We start from the raw sequence: 19,044 nt of genomic DNA on the forward strand, positions 1-19,044 counted from the left end.
TTTGTATAGTATTTATTTGTGTAAATAAATGTATACACTTCCCCCTTCCCCTACAGAAGCCTCTGGCCTGAAAGTTTCTCTCCGGTGTTAGGATAAATTGTTGAGAAGGGGTGGGGGAAGCCTAAAAATTGGATTTTAGATTTCTAATGTGGCTCAAACTGCCACAACTAGTCAGATGAACTCAGAATAAAAAGGGGAAGAATTTCCTGTTTCAAGAATTCTTTATGGGCTCCAGAGTAATCAAACTCTTGGTTAGAGGATGGGTAAACCAGTGCATAGATAACTTTATTATTCAGCCTAGAACCATGTTTACCAGTAAATCCAGCTGAAGGGGAGAAAACATCTAACATTGCTTTCAGTTCTCCAAACAACTTCCCATACTTCTGGTTCCCTGTAGGGATGGCTGGTGGCTCCCTAGTCACCCTGTTGAGGACAAAGAGGGTAGTTTTATACCTCTGGTCCCCCTGCTGTCCCTCCAGTGTGCCATCCAGCCCTGACACAGCCCCTTGGTCAGGAGGAAGCATTACCAGCTGAGAGCTTGGCAACAACCAGCTGAAGGAAAACGGTAACAATCTTTTCCCTCAAAACTCTCCTTACCTTCTGGCCCACAAGTAAAAATTATGGAGGGTTTGGAAGGTGGAGAACACATATCTAAATCTACTAGTTACATGGAAAGTTCTGACTCATATGCTTAATGTTAAGACTAAATGTCTTTGAGGTGGAGACTGGATTTAAGTGCATCCTATAGTCAAGTCACAATTAAGAAAGTGTGTAGAACCCTTTAGATTTGATTATATTGATCTTCTACGTTTCCAGAACACTAACCCTAAAACTAAATAATAAATAGGCCCTAGACATTTTTCACCTTCTTATGGTGACACTAGAGAGACTGTACTTTTACTTTTTTTATTGTGTCCTTTAGCAAGTACCTTTCTCTTCTGGATTCTATTGCTTTAACATGAAAAAGGAACTGCTTTGTCTTACAAATTAAGCCACAAAGAAAGTCAATTTCAAAATTCACTAGAAAACAAATAAGAGTTCCACTGAATCTAAAAATCACTATGGCCTTTCACGTCCAGATGGGTTTGCATGGCTACAGGAGTTATTCAGTTACACTATGAGCATTATTAATTTAAGTGATCCAAAAAGGAATCAAATGCTTAAAACACACATGAAACTTAACAAATGTGACACAGAGAATACTATGTACAGTATCATTCAGTACCTCCTGAAATTAGTTAGAATTTCATACTTTAAAGAGAAGAACACTATTCTTTCCTCAAGTTGTTTATTTTCCATGTCTAACCCTGTTAACACTGAGCTGTTGGAAGTTGGGGATCAAGATATAGGCAAAGAGAACTAGGATACTGACAGAGCATGAAGTGGCCCTGAAGGAGAATGATAATTAATTAGGCAACAGATTTGACACCAAGGATAAAATGGCAGCAGATAGTTTGCTTGGTTTGATTTCTCTTGGACAGTTTTGTCCTAAAAATTCTTTAGGAAAGCAATGCAAGCTCTGGTTTCACTGAGGACTGAATTTGATACACTTTTCCTTCAGATACCCCTATTAGCCAACAACTACATATTCTGAGTTGGTTTTTTGTTGTTTTGCTGGTTTTTTGTTTGTTTGTTGGGTTTTTTCCTTGATGAGTCTTTCACATTTCCAAAAATAAGCTATTGTGCTTGTAAATTTTAGAAGCGAGAAGTGATAACTAATCAGATTTAGTGTGATCAGTAAGCTGTAATAGGTTTTGTGAAAAAAACTCAAACGGTTTTTTGATAACAAAACAAGATTTTTCTGTATATGCATGTTTTTAGCTTCAGTAGTCATATCGTCTTTGCTGAGATCTAATCCTGAAATTAGTAAAAAAAATACTAGTCTGATTTTGTCTGTAGTACCCACAGATCAAACAATCCACATGCATATCTCTAAAGCCACACAAAAATACTTAATGCCTTACTTGTTTATGGGCATCTCTTACAATAAATCAGTCTTCACATATTCAGATGTATTTTAATAGTTTTTATTGCTTTTAGCTGTTAATTTCCCAAGATAAATTTGTAAGATAAGGAAGTGGAAATTGTTCCAGTCAAAATTAAAGATGCTTTTTTTATAATTTGCCATACTACTACTCTTATTGAACATTAATAAATATTGGAAAAAAATTGAAATATAACAGGAATTACAATTCAAATTACTTTGAGCAAAATTAAAATCAATATTGAAATAAAAATAATATTAAAATTACCAAATCTATAGATGGAAATTCGTGGGAAAATTCAGATAAAATTTTCAGATTAAAAAAATTACATGTAGTATCATTAGAATAGCAGTACGCAAAAATCTAATAAAATTTTGTTTAAAAAAGAAAGCATATGTTTATTTAATATTTAGAAAATGAAAGTCATATGCTAGATTCTAGATAGGTCTATCTTCTTTTTCCAACTCTTCCACTGATTTGTTTGACACCTTGCAGTTCCTTGTTTGGTTTTTGTTTTTCCTAATATGTGCGGTCAATTTTGAATAATGTTATTTAAAACAACGACTAGCTATTTAACTCATTCAGATTTGAAAACTGTATTAATATAACATAAGAACGAAACTTAAACATTTTACAGCCTTTCATTAAGTTACATAGATCTTTCCCTATGGAAAGATTTTTTAGTCTTTCTTTTCTCTTTCTCTTTCATTAAAAGGCTCTCTGGAAGGACACATAGAAATGAAAATGATATCTTCGAAAAACTCATTGTTGAACTGCCTCAGCTCTCAGCAAGGGTCAGTGCCAGTTTCATCACTGATGCCCCTGCAGCTTTTTTCTATGCTGTTTTGCAAAAACATGACTACCATATTTCAGATCTTCTTTGTTACTTCTCTGTGGAAACTTAAATTCTGCATTAATAAAGCTTAAAACAAGAAGATTAACTTTTTTGTTCCAGATTTTGTATAATAGTGTTTGATTAAGTAAACGCAATTAGTCAATTAAGAACAAAGAAACACATGAAGGTCATGCTGAAGCAAGTCACTATGTCTACCATCAGATTAGGATGAGATTAAGTGAGACTGAACTGACATTTGCAGTTCCTATTAGATTTAATTCTGGCCAGTCATGAGGAATTATTTTAGGAAGTAATAGGATTAACTAAGCAAAAACCAAGATTCAGTATTCACTTTCTTTACTAAATTAGAAGTGTTCTTAAAGATCTTATTAGCCTTTTATTATTCATTCATACTTACTATTAATGGATGCTCATGGCAAGAATATAAAAATCATAAAAAAAAACAAGGCAGAACAAAACTTGCATATCTGTATTTGGAAATGTTCTTAGCTAACTAAGTTTGACCAGTAAAACATACCTGAGTTAATAGAAGGAGATGATAGATTGCACATAAACCAGCTGGATCTCCCAGCTACTTGTGTCAGCTTTCCAATCTATAAGTATCTTTATGGTTTTATTTCTTGTTTAAATATTTTCAGAAATAAGGGACTTAGATGGAATTCTGCGTATGTGTATACATATTCACGGTGGTCATGGCAGGGAGACGAAAATCCTAAGCATGCGATCTATTCATCTGGCACAAAGATGAGAAAAGAAGTACCAGTATGCTATCTTTGAGCGTTGAATATACATGTACACACACATATTAAAATAAGGCAAGAAGAGGTCAGAAACTGGCTGCAAAGGTCGGGCTAAGAATTCTTCTTCAAAGAGAAATAGATCAGGAGGAGAAATGGATTTTCCGACAAAGGAATACTTTGAAGAACACAGGGAAAATCTCAATTTATTTTCCTTACTTCATTTGCAAACCAAAAGTCCACCCACCTCCCAAAAAAAGCTCTGATTTGTTTTTGTAGGAGTTATCATCTTCTAGTCTGAATAAACAGAAAGCTGAAAAAAAGAAGCAAAGGAAGCAACTTCACAAATTCCATTTAAAATGTCAGAATAAGACATAAAAGTAAGTGTGAGACTTTCACATAAGAAATGTCTTTTTAAAAATTTCCTTGTTTAAAGTATCAACCTGCTGAGGTAAAGGGCATAAGTAGGATTTTGGAAAATTCCAGTGCAATAGCACTGATGAACCAGCAACTCACTTAGCTGGGCCCATAGCAGCCGCTTTTTTTCCAGTTCTTTTTAGGCTGCCTGTTGCTGCAGGAAGGGGATCTTGCTGTAACTTAATTGGTCTGAGAAACCAGAGCTCCATCATTGCACAGAAATAAGTAGACATATTTTAATGAGCACAGTAATTGCTGTAGGTATTGTCAAGACCAGGGCTACAGATAAAGCAGCTATAGATGGCTCCCTAATGCTCCACCTGTATCTTCTATAAGGGCCAGAGCTCAAATGCAATAATCTTGCCCTTTGTGTATGAATGTGTGCAACTGAACATTTGAACAGAACATTTGATTGCGGATACAATGCTTTTTCAGCAAAAAGGCTCTTGCAATTTTAAAAACTTAGAACACTTAACTGATTCCTGCCAAATGAAATTACTTTAATGCTAAGGTTGAGCTGACATGGGAAGATGACTCTTGAAACACTGGTGAAATCACTAACATTTCAAATCCCTATTGTGTATTGATTTTCAAGACGTATTTATTAATCATTGATAGTACTGTTTTCTATTGATTAGCCGGTTTCTCTGTGCATGGGTACTTCTGTGCAGCTTTTCTGTCTCAGTCATATAACAAAAGATCCCAGAGTTTGAGAAAATGGGGGCCATTTGAAAACTACTTAGTAAATGTTTCAGCACTTAGCAGCTGAAAACATCTAAATATAGTGCAACTGTAGGAATTATTTCAATAATCAATACTTACAGAGAGAAAAAGAATATGGGAGATGAAAGAAAGAAGAAAATTTTTAACTGAGGAAGGAAATGGACTCCATTTCTAAATATATTTCTATTCTCTTGTTTGCATTACAAATCCAACAAAACACACTTGAAACCTTATATTTCAATACTTTTTTAGGTCATACCTGAGCTATCTGCTCAATACAGTTAGTTCATAGGCAGCTCCAGGTTAAAGAACAATGACTAAAAAAATCCTCGTTCCCTCCCCCTCAAGAAAAAAATGCAAACAAACAAAAAAGCCCCACCAAACCTTGGTTAGGATATACTAATCTTCTCCTTTTCCAAACAGTTAGTTCTGTCGCTGCTGTTTTATTTCTTAATTTCTGCACAAATATTTTAATCAATTTGGAAAACTCACATATGCAACAGAAAAAAAATCATTTATGTTTTACCCACAGACATTAAAACTAAATAATGACTTGAGATCTCATATGTTTAACAAAACAAAATTAGACTTTGCACAATCATCTCAGTATTCTATTATTTTAAGGATACAGAGGAATAAGTCTAGTAGTTTCATCTCCAGGGGAAACTCTTCAGCTTTTGTGTTCAGATATAACATCCCAGACATTTTCTAGCTTCAATTTGTGAGACAATCAGGGAAAATACCAACCTTCACACATAGTGGTTTCTGTGATAAAGTCTTCCAGAAATACAGAGAAAGGAAGAGTCCTGATGCTCTACTTGACAGAGGCCAAAAACCTGAACACACCAGAGCACACACGTAATATTCAGTTTGGAAGAAGTATCTGACCTTCGATGCACATCCATCTCCTCTGGATTTAGCTCAGACCTTCTGACATAAGTGATATTTTCATCATCATCATGTCTAGGCTTCGCGAACAAAGATTTGGGAAGGGCTCTACCCACGTTTGTCACAAGCGCGCTGGTGGCTAAAGAGGCCAATACGAGACAGGCACATCCAGCTGCAAAAGGCACAGCAGAAAGACTCCTTAGGTGGTAAATTCTGCAAGACACGATTCTTTCTGTGTTGTCTTTTCTCCTCAAGGGTGATCCTGCGTGCATTCTCAAAGGAAACGGCAGCGTTATAGATGGTGTGTCTCCAGACCTCTCGATTTAAGGCCAGAGTAGACCAGTTATGGTGATCAATATGGCCAAGGCTGAGATGTTGTTTCAGGGAGTCCTTGTATCTCCTCTTTGGGGCTCCTCTCTTGCGGCAGCCGGTGGCAAGTTCACCATAAAGCAAGATCTTAGAGAGTCCTTCATCCTGGAGACATGTCCTGCCCATCGCAGCTGTGTTCTCAGCAACATGGCCTCAGTACTTGTGACTGCTGCTTGTTCTAGAACAGATGTATTAGTCACGTAATCTGACCAGTGAATGTTTAGAATTGCATGGAGACAGCGTTGATGGAAGCATTCTAGGAGTCGCAGGTGGTGGTGGTAGATGACCCATGATTCAGATCCATTTAAGAGAGTAGACAGCACTATGGCTCTGTAAACACTGATCTTGGTACTTTTCTTCAAGTGTTTATTTTGCCAAACTCTTTTATGAAGCTTTCCAAAAGCACTCTATGCCTTTGCCAACCTGTTGTCTATCTCTCCGTCGATCTTACCATCCGAGGAGATGAGGCTACCTAGGTAATTAAACTGCTGGACTGATTTAAGCACTGATTTGCCAATGGTGGTTTGGGGATGATGGAAGACTTCCTGAAGTGCAGGTTGATAAAGAACTATCTTCTTCAAACTGACTTCCAACCCAAAGAGCTCAGCAGCATCTGCAAAGCAGGATGTTAAACGCTGCAGAGCTGCTTCTATGTGGGCGACAAGGGCGGCGTCATCAGCATAAAGCAGCTCCCGGACAAGATGGTTTAAGGTCTTGGTGTGGGCCTTCAGTCGCCTTTGGTTGAATAGGTTTCCATCAGTACGGTATCGAATGTAGATACCGTCCTGATCCTCGAGGTCTGCTGTGGCCCTTTGGAGCATCATGCTGAAAAAGATTGTGAATAAGGTAGGAGCAAGAATGCAGCCTTGTTTCACACCATTAATTATTATAAAGGGCTCAGAAAGTGCATTGCCATAAGTGACTTGGCTGTGTTGATCCTCATGGAGTGAGATGATCATTTTGAGGAACTTGGGGGGACAACCTAAGCGTTCCAAAATCTGACACAGACCTTTTCTGCTCACAGTATCGAAAGCCTTGGTGAGGTCAACATAGAGACCTTTGTTCTGTTCCCTACACTTCTCTTGCAGTTATCTGAGAACAAACACCATGTCTGTGGTGCTCCTGTTGGCTCTGAATGTCTGTGCTACTCCTGTTGGCTCTGAAAGTGATATTTTAACGCTAATCAAAAAGCAGAGTAGGGAAGAAAATGCCATTCATTCTTTGCAGCTTACATTTTGCAACAGTGTACCAGAATTGTCCTGGCTTTTAGGTAGGCCACCTAAAGACAAAAAGAGGGAAAAATCCTTATACCCTACTGATAAGGGTATAAGGATATGTGATATGTACACATCCACATAAGCAAAGCACGATGACCATAGTTATTCAAACAGCCGGAGTCCTGTAAGTGCTTCTGGAGGTTAAGTGAATTCAATGGGTCTGATACAAATGAACACAGTCCCACTATTGTAAGTCAATAGGTGTCCTGTTAATGTACAATAACTGAAAATCTAATAAATTATTTTATACAATAAAGTGGAATTTTTAACATCTGACAAATGCCTATATGGGTTATTAACAGCAAAACAAAGTAATGAAAACAATACTGCTGAAGAATTCAACTGTTGGCTGTACCATCCAAAATAAGAGATGATTCAAGAAACTAAGAGAACAATACATGATTGTGTGTTATTTGCAGTTTTGCAGTATGAGTAACACAGAAAATATTCCTAAATTACTTTCTGTGATTGGGGTTATTTGTTAATTTTATTTTTTTTATTTATTTCTTAAAAAATAGGTAACATCTAGAAGATTTAATGAACTGTGTGATTTGTAAATACCTGTAGAACTTGAATTGGAGATATGAATTTGACCACTGAACATCAATGTGTTCATATGATACTACTCTCCCCCTTTTTGTTCCCACAGCAAAAAGATATTTCCATGAAATATTTTCCTTTACTGAAGGCAAACCAAGAGAACAAAGGAGAGAGTTGCACTGATTTAGAATCAAAGGGACTCACCCTTACATTCTTACAAATCACTTACATTTCACATATGATCACAGTCAAGGCACAGAAAGACTATTACAAACTGCATCACAGAATCACAGAACCATTTAGGCTGGAAAAGACTCTAAGATCATCGAGTCCAACCTCTGACTGGTCTCCACCTTGTTACCTAGACCACAGCACCAAATGCCGTATCCAGCTGTTTCTTGAACACTTTGTGAGATACTGGATCTGAATCTCACTGAATTATTTATATGGGTCAGAACCAACTCACTGTGAGTGTCTGTGTGCATGTGGGGAAGGGCTGGGCCTGGACCTGCAGGAACATGGCAGGGCTGCACATCAGGCCTGTGCTGAGGGCACAGGGCAGAGCTGAAGGCAAGGCCTGCAGCCCACGCAGAGCACAGGGCAGAGCTGCAGGCCCTGCAGCCGGGCTGTCAGTCAGGGCAGAGCTGCCTGGTAGCCCGACCACACCATGACCCCTGGAGCCTGTGACTGCTACAGCACAGCTCACTCTGGCCTGGAAGGCACCGACTGGATATCCTGCCTGGGAGGGAAAACTAAACTGTGAATTCGTGACACTCCATGTGATCTCTCTCTCTTCCATGTAAATCATCAGATCTTGTTGGTAACTGTTTTTCCTTTTCTCTCTCTCTCTTCTCCTGCAAACAAAACCATATGAACCATCAGATCTTGTCAGTAACCATTTTATTTTCCTCCTCTCTTTCTTCTCTCTTTTTACTTTTTTAATCTATTTTCTTCTTTTACTCTCTTCCTTCTCTTGTGGGAAAGTTAAAAATAATGAATTGTGTTTTACTAAAGCTAGTATATTGATTGTGGTGTTTTCTGTGGAATGGGTCTTTGTGCTCAGTGTTTTAGTGAAATATTTTTTCTTGTTTGTATTTTACTCCTGTAAAAAGTTTTGCCAAAATATCCTATTTTTCTCACTAAATTAAAAGAATTTCTCTTAGAAATTCTTAGAAAGAGTGCGTGACTCTTTCTCCGGACACTAATTCGAGGTTATAACCAACCAAAAGGCTTTTAAAAAGTCTTAAATAAAATGTAACTGCTCTGGGCAGCTTATAGCTTAAAATCTGGAGTGTAATACACCTCTAGGGATGGTGACTCCACCATCATCCTGGACAGTCCCTTCCATTGTTTAACAACCCTTTCTGTGAAGAAATTCCTCCTGATCAAGTATAATGGTCTCTTGAAATATCCAGTAGTTATTAATTTATATTGGCAGGATCATTAGATTAATAATTGATTTATTTTTTTTTTAACAAATGTGGTCTTCTCAATGTTAACATTTATTTGCTCTGAACAGGACAGAGTTTTTCCTGATCAATCAAGTGTTTACTTATTCAGATTTTTCTCATTTGGTTTTTTAAGAGTTCATCTTTGCAACTGATCTTTTCCCTTACTAAAGACCATGGATGAGCAAATTCTGTTTTCTTTCCTTTCAAACTACTCAAACATTGCACATTTAAGTTTTAACACTACTTGCATTCTTCTTAAAAACAACCAATAAAAAAGAAAACAGAGGGGCAGACAGAGGGGAAAAAAAAGTAATTCCTAAATCCTCTGAGTCATAGGCTGTCTATTTAGAATATGTTTATTCAAAACCTAGCACAATGGAGTTCTTCTGTTCCCGTGACTGGCCTTCTCTATGTTACTGTGATACTAATAATAAATTGTTATAAGCACAGAAAGTAAAAATTTTTATGCATTCAAATGACAAGGAAACTTTGACCCCATTTTCAAAAGCACCTAAATTGCCTTCAGAGTCTGAATGCCATTTACTTTCTTACATACAATGGCACTTTTGAAAATGTTACCTAAGGAGTAAAAATGGATCAGTAATGAGCCAAAACTGAGATACTGTGAATAAAGAAGCTTAAAAAAGGAGAGAGGAAAATCCAATTTAAATACATAATACATACACACACATATGTATATTTACACACATACATATACACACATGTAAATTGAATATACGGTACTTAAACAGCATAAAATTCTCTTTATCTAGGAATATTTCATAATAGCTCAAACATCTTTCCAAGTGGCAAGCAAGCTCACACTACAAGAAAAAGGATACTTCTGGGCACTACTTGCCTTCATGAACCTTATGAACTCATAAACTACTTTGTGAGATGTGCAAAACTTCAAACCACAGAAACAACAACGTAATCCAGAAAAAACAATTTATCTTAGAATGCTTTTTTTGCAAGTCTTCCCACTTCCCCTGCTGTCTTGCTTTTAGTTTCTCCACTCTGACAGCCACATGTAATACACCACATACACTGCTAAATCTCTGTTGAGCAAATTCAAAGCTGTCATAGGGTAAACCAGGCAAGTGTTAAGATCCTTAGAACAAGGCATACACATTATTTAAGGTGGTCCCAGATGGCTATGGGAGACTTGCTATGTTTCTTCCCTAAAATTTAAAACAAATTTAAAAATGTGGAAACAGGGAAAATTACTCAATTTTTTCTAGCAGCATGCAAATTTTTGTAGTATGGGAAGGCGCTGAGATACACACTACAAGACTTTCTCAAACTTTTTTTACTTTTTTCACAATTTTGGTTTCTGATGTGAACTTCCTAGATTTAAGAAATATAGGTCAGTTAGAATGACCCAAATTTATCCATGTCATATCAAAACTCTACAAAGTAAATGTCTGATCAGGCAAGCCTCTCAGTAAAAGTGAACACGGATCATCATAAAACTTCAAATCAGTGAAGTTTTGCACTGCCAGACACTGTCAGGCTTGGATGGGATTACTCAGCTGTTGGTCCAACTTCTCTCTTCCAGGAATTTCTCAAGAATAACATCACCACAATGGTCCTGAGGCTCTCTGGTACCCCAGATTTTCAACACGCAGTTAAGAACAATGGATAAGCTTAGCCAAGTCATGATGAAGGTGATGATATCACCACTGTCATGAGGGCAGTTTTGAATTCCTTTTCCAGAAGATCTCTGTCTTCATATGAATTTTCCTGAAATGGAGACTTGGATAAAAACAGACTGGATGAGTCAAGATCAAGGTAAGTAAAAAATAAAGCTGTTTTACTACAGACATTTTGTAAAGACCTTAGCAGCTAGTAATTTGAGAAATAAAGTTTGCAGTATAATTTATTTTAATTTACAATCATATTCTTGATTGCCCTCTATTCCTAAGAGGTTTTTCTGCCATGTAGTGTTTTTCTTTCTTAATTTTGTGATCAACAGAGCTGCTTCAGTAATGTCTTTTAGGTGGGAAGCTCATCTTAGTTACTGGCATCACTTTGACCTACAGACAGATCAAATGCTCCTCCATAAATTTATCTCTGAGGAAGAAGCTTGGTCTAGAGAGGACTACTGTGGCCAGTCAGCTTAATCACACAGACCACAGGGATCTCATTAGGCCTTAAAATTCACTTTCAGGAGTTCTTCTTTAGGCATTCTTTAAATCTCCCAGTTCTGCTGACTCCTGTGTACCCAAGAGGCTACATTCCTCCCTATGGCAGTCAAGTCCAGCTATTGCACACTTGCCAACAATGGCTGCAGAAACTCAGTGATGACTGAACTCTGATTTTCACAGCCTTAACTCTTCCTCCTTTCAGCTATTTGATGCTGGATAAGCTGGCCATCAAGGAAGAGTGCAGGGCCCCACCATGCTCTGAGGCTTCTGCCCACGGACCTTCCTTTCAAGCTCCCAACTACTAAGTCGTTTCATATTCTTTTGACATAAACTTGAGACTAATTTTTTTTTTACATGAATACTAGTAGCACAAGACCACAAACAGCTTGCAACTATGCTCTTCTATGATGAATATATCTTCCTATGAATATATTATTCAAGCATTTTCCAAGAAGACAAATGTCTACTTCATATGCTGTTAGTAGTGCTTTTATTAATTAACAACCTTTTGTATACTGGCAGATTGGACTAGGATTAATAGATTATGAAGACCACTCATACCTGTCATTCCCTAAGGCATTGCCAGCTAATCCAGCTGGGTCCCAGCTGACAAGCGTGGAAGGTCATCCAAACTGTACTAAGAAATAAAGTAAGTCTATGTCATTGCTTGTTATTGGCTCTTTTTCGAACCAAAATAGAGTTTTACTGTTAGTGCATGTTATTTTTATGATGTATTCAGGGACAACAAGGCTAGTCTGCTGTCCTTATTGACTTCAGTTTACAGTATAGCCATTTCACCATCCCATTCTGTCTTTAATTTAGTCACAAAAGGCCATGAACTGGAAAGTTCTTATTATTTATTTACACCACGTTACTGCCTAGGCACCTAATCAAGGATCGATTGTGCAACGACATAGTGTACAGACATATAACAAAGAAAGCAGTCCCTACCTCAGGCAGTTGCAGTCTGTGTGGCAAGTACAGCAGGTAAACACAAGTGATAAACAGCACAGGGCTGGATAAGTGAAAAATAACATGCATAACAGAAAATAGATGTTCCAACTTCCTATCCAGGTTTTATATTTGTCCTGTCTTTAGCATCTCACTCTAGCGGTTGATTTTTAAGCTCTTTTGGTATGAAACTTTATGCTTAGGTGCAGATAAATTCCATGAATAAAAATATTATAATAATTTTACATGTGCTTATAAATCATATGTATATGAATTACACAAAAAGTTAAAAATTAGTGAGAAAGACTAATGGCAATCAGGAGGCTTTGCATGCATATCAGCATGCATCTAATCATGAGTGCATGTAGGTGTTTTTACTGCACATCGCAGTTCATTGCATGTACAGAGTTAATATATATTGATATACTTCAGAATCATTATCCTGTTTTATACTTGTATAGGATAGGAAAGAGGCTGGATAAATGGCTTGCAAAAGGTAGCCTATACAGCACTAGATAGAAGTGAAGATGAGTGACAGAGTCACAGTTTTGAATCACTCTCCGTGTATGTACTCACTAGAAAACTCTCTTTAATTTTCATCATAATTGTTGTTTATAGTGTATGTTTCATCAGCCTGGTTACACTGATTCCAATGAGAGATGCCATTTTATTATTGATGGATTACATTAGGCAAACAAGTGAGGTCTGACATTCAGGTCCAGCAATCACAGAAGGCCCAGAAGGAAAGTGAGTCAGTGAAAAAATCAACTACTCTACTGTAAAATGCCCTGGAATTTAAAACAGATTTATCTCACTGAATTCATTGAGCTGACCCTTCAAATCAGGCTGTGCATATCTGAGGTGAAAATAAGAGCTGTTGTCTCTGCAAATTCAATGCTTGGGCTGCTCACCAACATCTTCCACGTGCAGCAACTGTTACCATTCTCTTCTCATTCTCGTTTCTGCAATGGGAAAATCAACACCTACTTTATGTATTTGATTAGTTACTCATGTCTAACTCCTACTTTTTTTTATACATGGAGAATAGTATAAGAATAGATCCAAAACAGAAATTGGAACAGAATGAAGGCATGCTGATACTCCATCTGCTGCTGCAGAGAAGGCTTAGGCAGAGAAGACAGCTGTTCCAGATGTTGCTACTTTTGTAGACTGAACTCTGTGAAAAGCCAGCATTTATGGAGAATAAGTGAGGAATGACTTAGCCTACACCTATTCTACTACATAAAATAAGGCCAGGGCACAGTCAGAAGTTCAGTACAGTACTGTTGGAGATTGTTGAATTCTTTTGTCATTATCACACTCCTTAACATAGTTTCAGCACATGCCAGATGATGCCTGGATGTGATTTGTGAAACAGCAGCTGTCAGGACCTATTCCCATTAGCCAGCCTGAAAGCTCTGATGCTGCCCTCTCAGTGGAGCAGGCACAAGCTATGTGGACACAAAGCCAGGTCACAATTTGGCCTCAGGAGCATATAATAGTCTCTGAATCACTTTACGTACTGATGACACATAGCTTTTTGAGGTGAAGGACATATGATTTTCCCATCATGAAGAAATACCCATGAAATCTATGTCCACATTCCTTCATACTGACTTCCCCTAAAAACTCTTATTCTTGTCCCAAAGACTACATGTCACAAGATAAATTTGAAGATTAGGATGTGGAAAAGACCATCACTAATCACATCATGCAAATCTGGACTGAAAATAACTAACTGGGACTTAATTTTACTTATAAGGATCATCAAATATAAGTCTATGCAGAACCTTAACTATGAATTCTGCAAAAAATAGGTCAAAGGAGAGAAGGGGAGATCAGGTTGACAATGCAGAAACAGATAGAATTCGTGGCAGGGTGGGCAAGAGAGGAGTGAATTTGCATGAGATGATCAGGAACTGCAGTTAGGATTGGGATGGCAGGAAACAAAGCAAGGAAGTCTGTTCCTAAAAGTTACTGCTTTTCACAGGCTGCAATCATAGTAAGGGTGTCTGGAAATGTTTCTGAGTAGGGGAACTCATTCCTCTGTAAGGTTAAGTTTTTAGGAGCACTTCTGCCATACCTTTCAGCCAACTTTCATGATTTTACATTGAGTTTCTAAGTGTATTTTGAGAATTAACTGGGACAAGGACTCTTCTCAGTAGGCAATACGGATTATGTGTCCTCATGGTGAAAGACGAAATACATTTCTCTATGAATGCTGGGCATCCAATGCCTGTTGGTGTTAGTGGAAGAGAATGGTCCAGGCGTGTTTAATAAAACTGTGTGGTCATAGTCCTTCCCCTGTCAGCTGGCTGTGATACTAGACCTTCATGGGAAGTCTGTTTTCTAGTTATGTGAAAACCAGTGGCTAGCTTCCTAAAAACAACTCTACAGGACCGTGTAACCTAGATCCCAGCAGGATTTAATCAATGGGTTAAATCCCAAAGGCCTGATAGCTCCAATGGAAAGAACTTTGTAAGTTTTACTGGTTTGCACGGATCTAACAATACAGTTGACAAAACACTATTAGGCACCTAGGAGACACATCCAGTTCAGTAAATTCTCTCAGTTGAAAATCGTGTATGTTAGAAAAATATTAGATGCGAGCATCACATTCATACTGCACTTGCTCTAAGTATCTGCTGATGGCCACTACTGGCAAGAGAATACTGGAATAGAGACAATCAGGTGACTAAATTATGTTTTAAGGTGTATTGTTTATCTGGACATGTATGCATACACACACAGACATAGATAGACAGCCTCAGATACCCTCACAAACACAAAGAAACACTTTGAATAGGTGTTCTAGGATCATAAACTTGAAAGGTCAACAACTAATAGCTGAATTTTCTAGAGGTTAAAAAATATTACATCCAAAATTCAAATTAAAACTTGAAATGGAAGGTCAATGACTACAAACTAACAATCTCAGAAAACTAAGTCTTTATTTCTGATCTATTCTTGGTGAGAAGAAGTAAACCAATGCACTCATATTACGTGCCTTTTTTATCCATGCCCCCCACTGAGTAAATGATAGTTAAGCGTACTTGCATACAGTGTATGAAAAGAAAATGAGCATTTTTGCTGGTTAATTTGAAGTGTAGCTGTCTGATTAATTTTAATGCAGTTATTCCCTAAGAAACTAGTTTATTAGAAGAAGCTGCAAATGCTACTCTTCTTTTGTAGATGTTGTCTTTTATACATTTTCAGATATTTTCTGTTGCTTTTTTTCAGAAAAGGAATAAAGCACTCTTATCAACAAATCTATGTACTTTGGGATCTGTACCTCAGAGAAATTTCATGAACATAAAAAAAAATTTAATTTTACAGAGCTGAAGTCAGGAAAACAGAGACACAAACTATTGATATTAAATTACATTGAAAAGGACGTGTCATTTTTACCTCCCTGCTCCTATTTAATATTTTTATGTTTCAACAAACAGTCTGTGTGCACTTATTTGTGGAAGGGGCCTTATAGCTGCAATTCTGAGCAGTAGCTGAGGGCATTCAGTGGCAAAATGCTTTTTCTTTCTTGTGTAGCAAGAAAGCAGCCATCCCGCCTTAGTTAAATCTAAATGTCAGTGGTCACGACTGATCCCGTCCAGATTTTTTATCATCCCTGTTAATTTGTGAACAGAGGGATCAACATTTGGCAACCAAATCAGCAGATATGGCCAGCAACACTTTGTGAGATTTTCAGGCACTCTTTAGGGGACTGTTCTTGCTGCTCTGTAAGGACTGTGAGCAGGAAGGTAAAGGGGAGCTCAAGCAGCCATGGAATTCACAGATACCAGACACAAATTTCATAATATGCCAAGATTGTATCCCCCTATGACCACTTTTTTTTCTTTTTTTCAGTCCTTTCTTCCCCCCTTTAAAAAAACAGAGATATTTTTTGACTGTTCTGGAAACCTGACTCTTCTTTGTCTGCTCTTCCAAGGGGAGGGCTCTTTTACACTGTATTCATCTTCAAGCTGGGACTGCCAATTATAGCTCCACCTGGGCTCAGGAATAAAAGATGTCAGACTGCAGCCTTTGTCCTTTTTTGACTGCTTTATACTGCTATTACATTGATTGCTCTTTGTTTCCCTGCAAATGGGGTTTTACAATTGCAGTCCACCTCCTTCCCTCCCTCTACCAGACTCCCTACTCCTTGTTACAAGCTTTTTTTCTTTTCTTCTTGTTCTTCTTTTCTTTTTTTTTTTTTTTCTCATTTCTACTATTAATTTTTGGTAGATGTTGAGTTTTGATGAGAATCACTCACCCGGCTCTGAACCATTGTGTTATTATTAGATTTTAAATCACACTTAGGGACAGGCAAAGGTAAGTCGACAGTGAGATCAACACAGGCGTTATCTTTATCCTGGAATAATGCAGCACCCTATGTCTCATTTACACTTTGTGATTATGACTGCTTTTAATATGATTTTTCTCTCCATTTCAGAGACCTGATGTGGATTCTTATGAATTAGTAGTGGATCCCTGCCTCTTTGTGGTCTGTTCGCATCTGTCCAGAGAGCAGAGCAGGAAAGCTTCAGCCAACAATGCCAATACAACCCTATAAAGATTAATAGGGTACCTGAAAAGCAACAAGGACTTTGAGTGATTTCAAGGATTCCAAAGACTCAAGAAATCAATTTCGGTGAAAATGTCCTTGCTAATTTAGTACCTGATAGTATTTGACACCTCTGTACTCCACTAAGAACACTGAGCAATATAAGGATTTCTGTGCATGCCTTTTGCAATCAGGATTACAAATGAAAATTAATGCTAGCTAAATCCATAAGGACAGAAAGATAAAGAATACCCTTCTAATACCTATCTATTCAAAACAAAAGTTAGCTCTATTATTATCTTCACATCTAATGAAAAGAAATAAATTAGTAAAAGAAAAGAAATTACAGACATTGGCTAAATAAGAGTGGAATATTGTCTAAACTATTCAATCTTGCATATCATGTCAGAACTAATGCAGCACTGCTTAGCACTGAAGAACCATGTAAGGCTGCTGGGGAAAAAAGCCCACAACTCTTCCTGACACGAGAAAACTTGGATTCTAGTAGACTTGATCTTGTCATTGTTTCATTGCACATTAACAAAGACTGGCTCATGCTAGATGCTCAAAATAGGATAAAAGCAATCCATAAAATAAAATCTCTCCTCTGTTGATGTCTTAGGTATTAAAATTCTGTTTATAGTGAAGATTTTTATATGTCCTAATTACATACTGGAACTAACTATTGTCAGTTCTGCCATGCTGAAAGAGCCTTAATGATGACATTATAGTTTGAATAGAATTTTTAAGCAGATCTAACGTAAAAAGAGATGTAATTAATCAAAATTTAAGTTTAGTTTATCTAGGAATAAAGGCATGCTATATATTTCCCTAAGACTATTGCAACCTTTGTGATGCAAACAAGGTCTAGAGTAATGAACTTTCAAAAACAAAATAAGAAAGTAAATTACTGACATTTTAGAGGGTTGCAGAAGGGACAAAATACCTAATAAGGGATACATTTCTTCTTCCAATATCTAAAAAAAGATATTATAAACATCTTTTTTTTTTTCTAGGAAATATATTTCATCAGCATTAGCAAGATCATTATCCACATCTCATTTCTAGTGTGACAAACAATTTGCACATACTGGAATACCAGAGAAGCAAGCCAATGAAGAAGATTGAAGATGGAGTGATCTGATATACACTGTTGGACATCAGATGGTACAAATCAGATGTGTAAAGTTTTTTTGTCAACAAGTAGCAGCACTGACATTGCATTATTTCATACGGAGAAAAAAGGTATCATACTGGACTTCACTTTTTTTTAAAATTCAGCTTAGTTAAGAGTGATGCCTAAAAGAAAATTCAGGGAGAAAAAAACTCTGAGGCAAATTAGTTTTGAAGGTGATAAGGAAAGGATTTTAATTTGTGCCTAGGCATAGGTTACAAGGCACGCGTGAGTCCCCCCGTTACAGATGTTACAATTTTTAATATTGTTTGTCCAATCCCAGATGTTTCCATCCCATGGCTTTTGCCCTGGACCACCCTCAGTCATGACCCTTGGGAATCGGGGCTGGGATCTTTAAGACCCTCTTTTCATCAATCTTCATCTTCTTCAGGATACAGGGGGCATATATTCACCCAGTTCTTGACTGTACTTTTGTGGTTCAGGCCAGGATTAGATGTCCTCAGACAAAAGAGGCCTATCTTAAAGAGAGACTAAACATTTCTACTGGAATTCTACTGGAATTCAGGGGATACTGATGTGGGGAATTTGGGTAAAAGTGGTGGAGAATGAGAGCAGTTTCTGTGCTAAGGGTAAGGGAATAAGTGCTGCCGCTTCTAAATCTACTTTTACTATATAACTACTTATAAAACTTATAAAAATTAGAAAAATCAAAAAACCAGACGGACTTTAAGGCATCAGAGAAAAGATATTTCACAGAGCTTCAGAGAAATCTGTCACACTTCACATGGACTGTATACACACACACTTTGTGTATAAGTACATATATTGTCCATACACAGACATACCACAGAATATATATACAGATTTACATATAAAGATATATGTACAGACATATGGGACAAGCAGCACACACCAGTTCATTATGTATCAAACTACATCACTGCAAGGAAAGAAAAAACTGCTGACCCTCAAATCACAGCAAACATCGTGATCCTGAGCTGTATGCC

At 37.3% G+C, this 19,044-nt stretch overlaps 1 long non-coding RNA gene across 1 annotated transcript; it reads left to right on the plus strand.

Moving 5' to 3' along the window:
- The first annotated feature begins 8,142 nt into the window (after positions 1-8,142).
- LOC135414136 (uncharacterized) lies at positions 8,143-18,583 on the plus strand. Its single transcript, XR_010430596.1, has 6 exons — positions 8,143-8,612; positions 10,802-12,377; positions 12,803-12,905; positions 16,792-16,989; positions 17,919-18,147; positions 18,360-18,583. It is a non-coding gene; the product is annotated as an uncharacterized LOC135414136 (long non-coding RNA).
- Positions 18,584-19,044: the final 461 nt, after the last annotated feature.

This window comes from Pseudopipra pipra, chromosome 1 (genome assembly GCF_036250125.1).
Source record: "Pseudopipra pipra isolate bDixPip1 chromosome 1, bDixPip1.hap1, whole genome shotgun sequence".
NCBI lineage: Eukaryota > Metazoa > Chordata > Aves > Passeriformes > Pipridae > Pseudopipra > Pseudopipra pipra.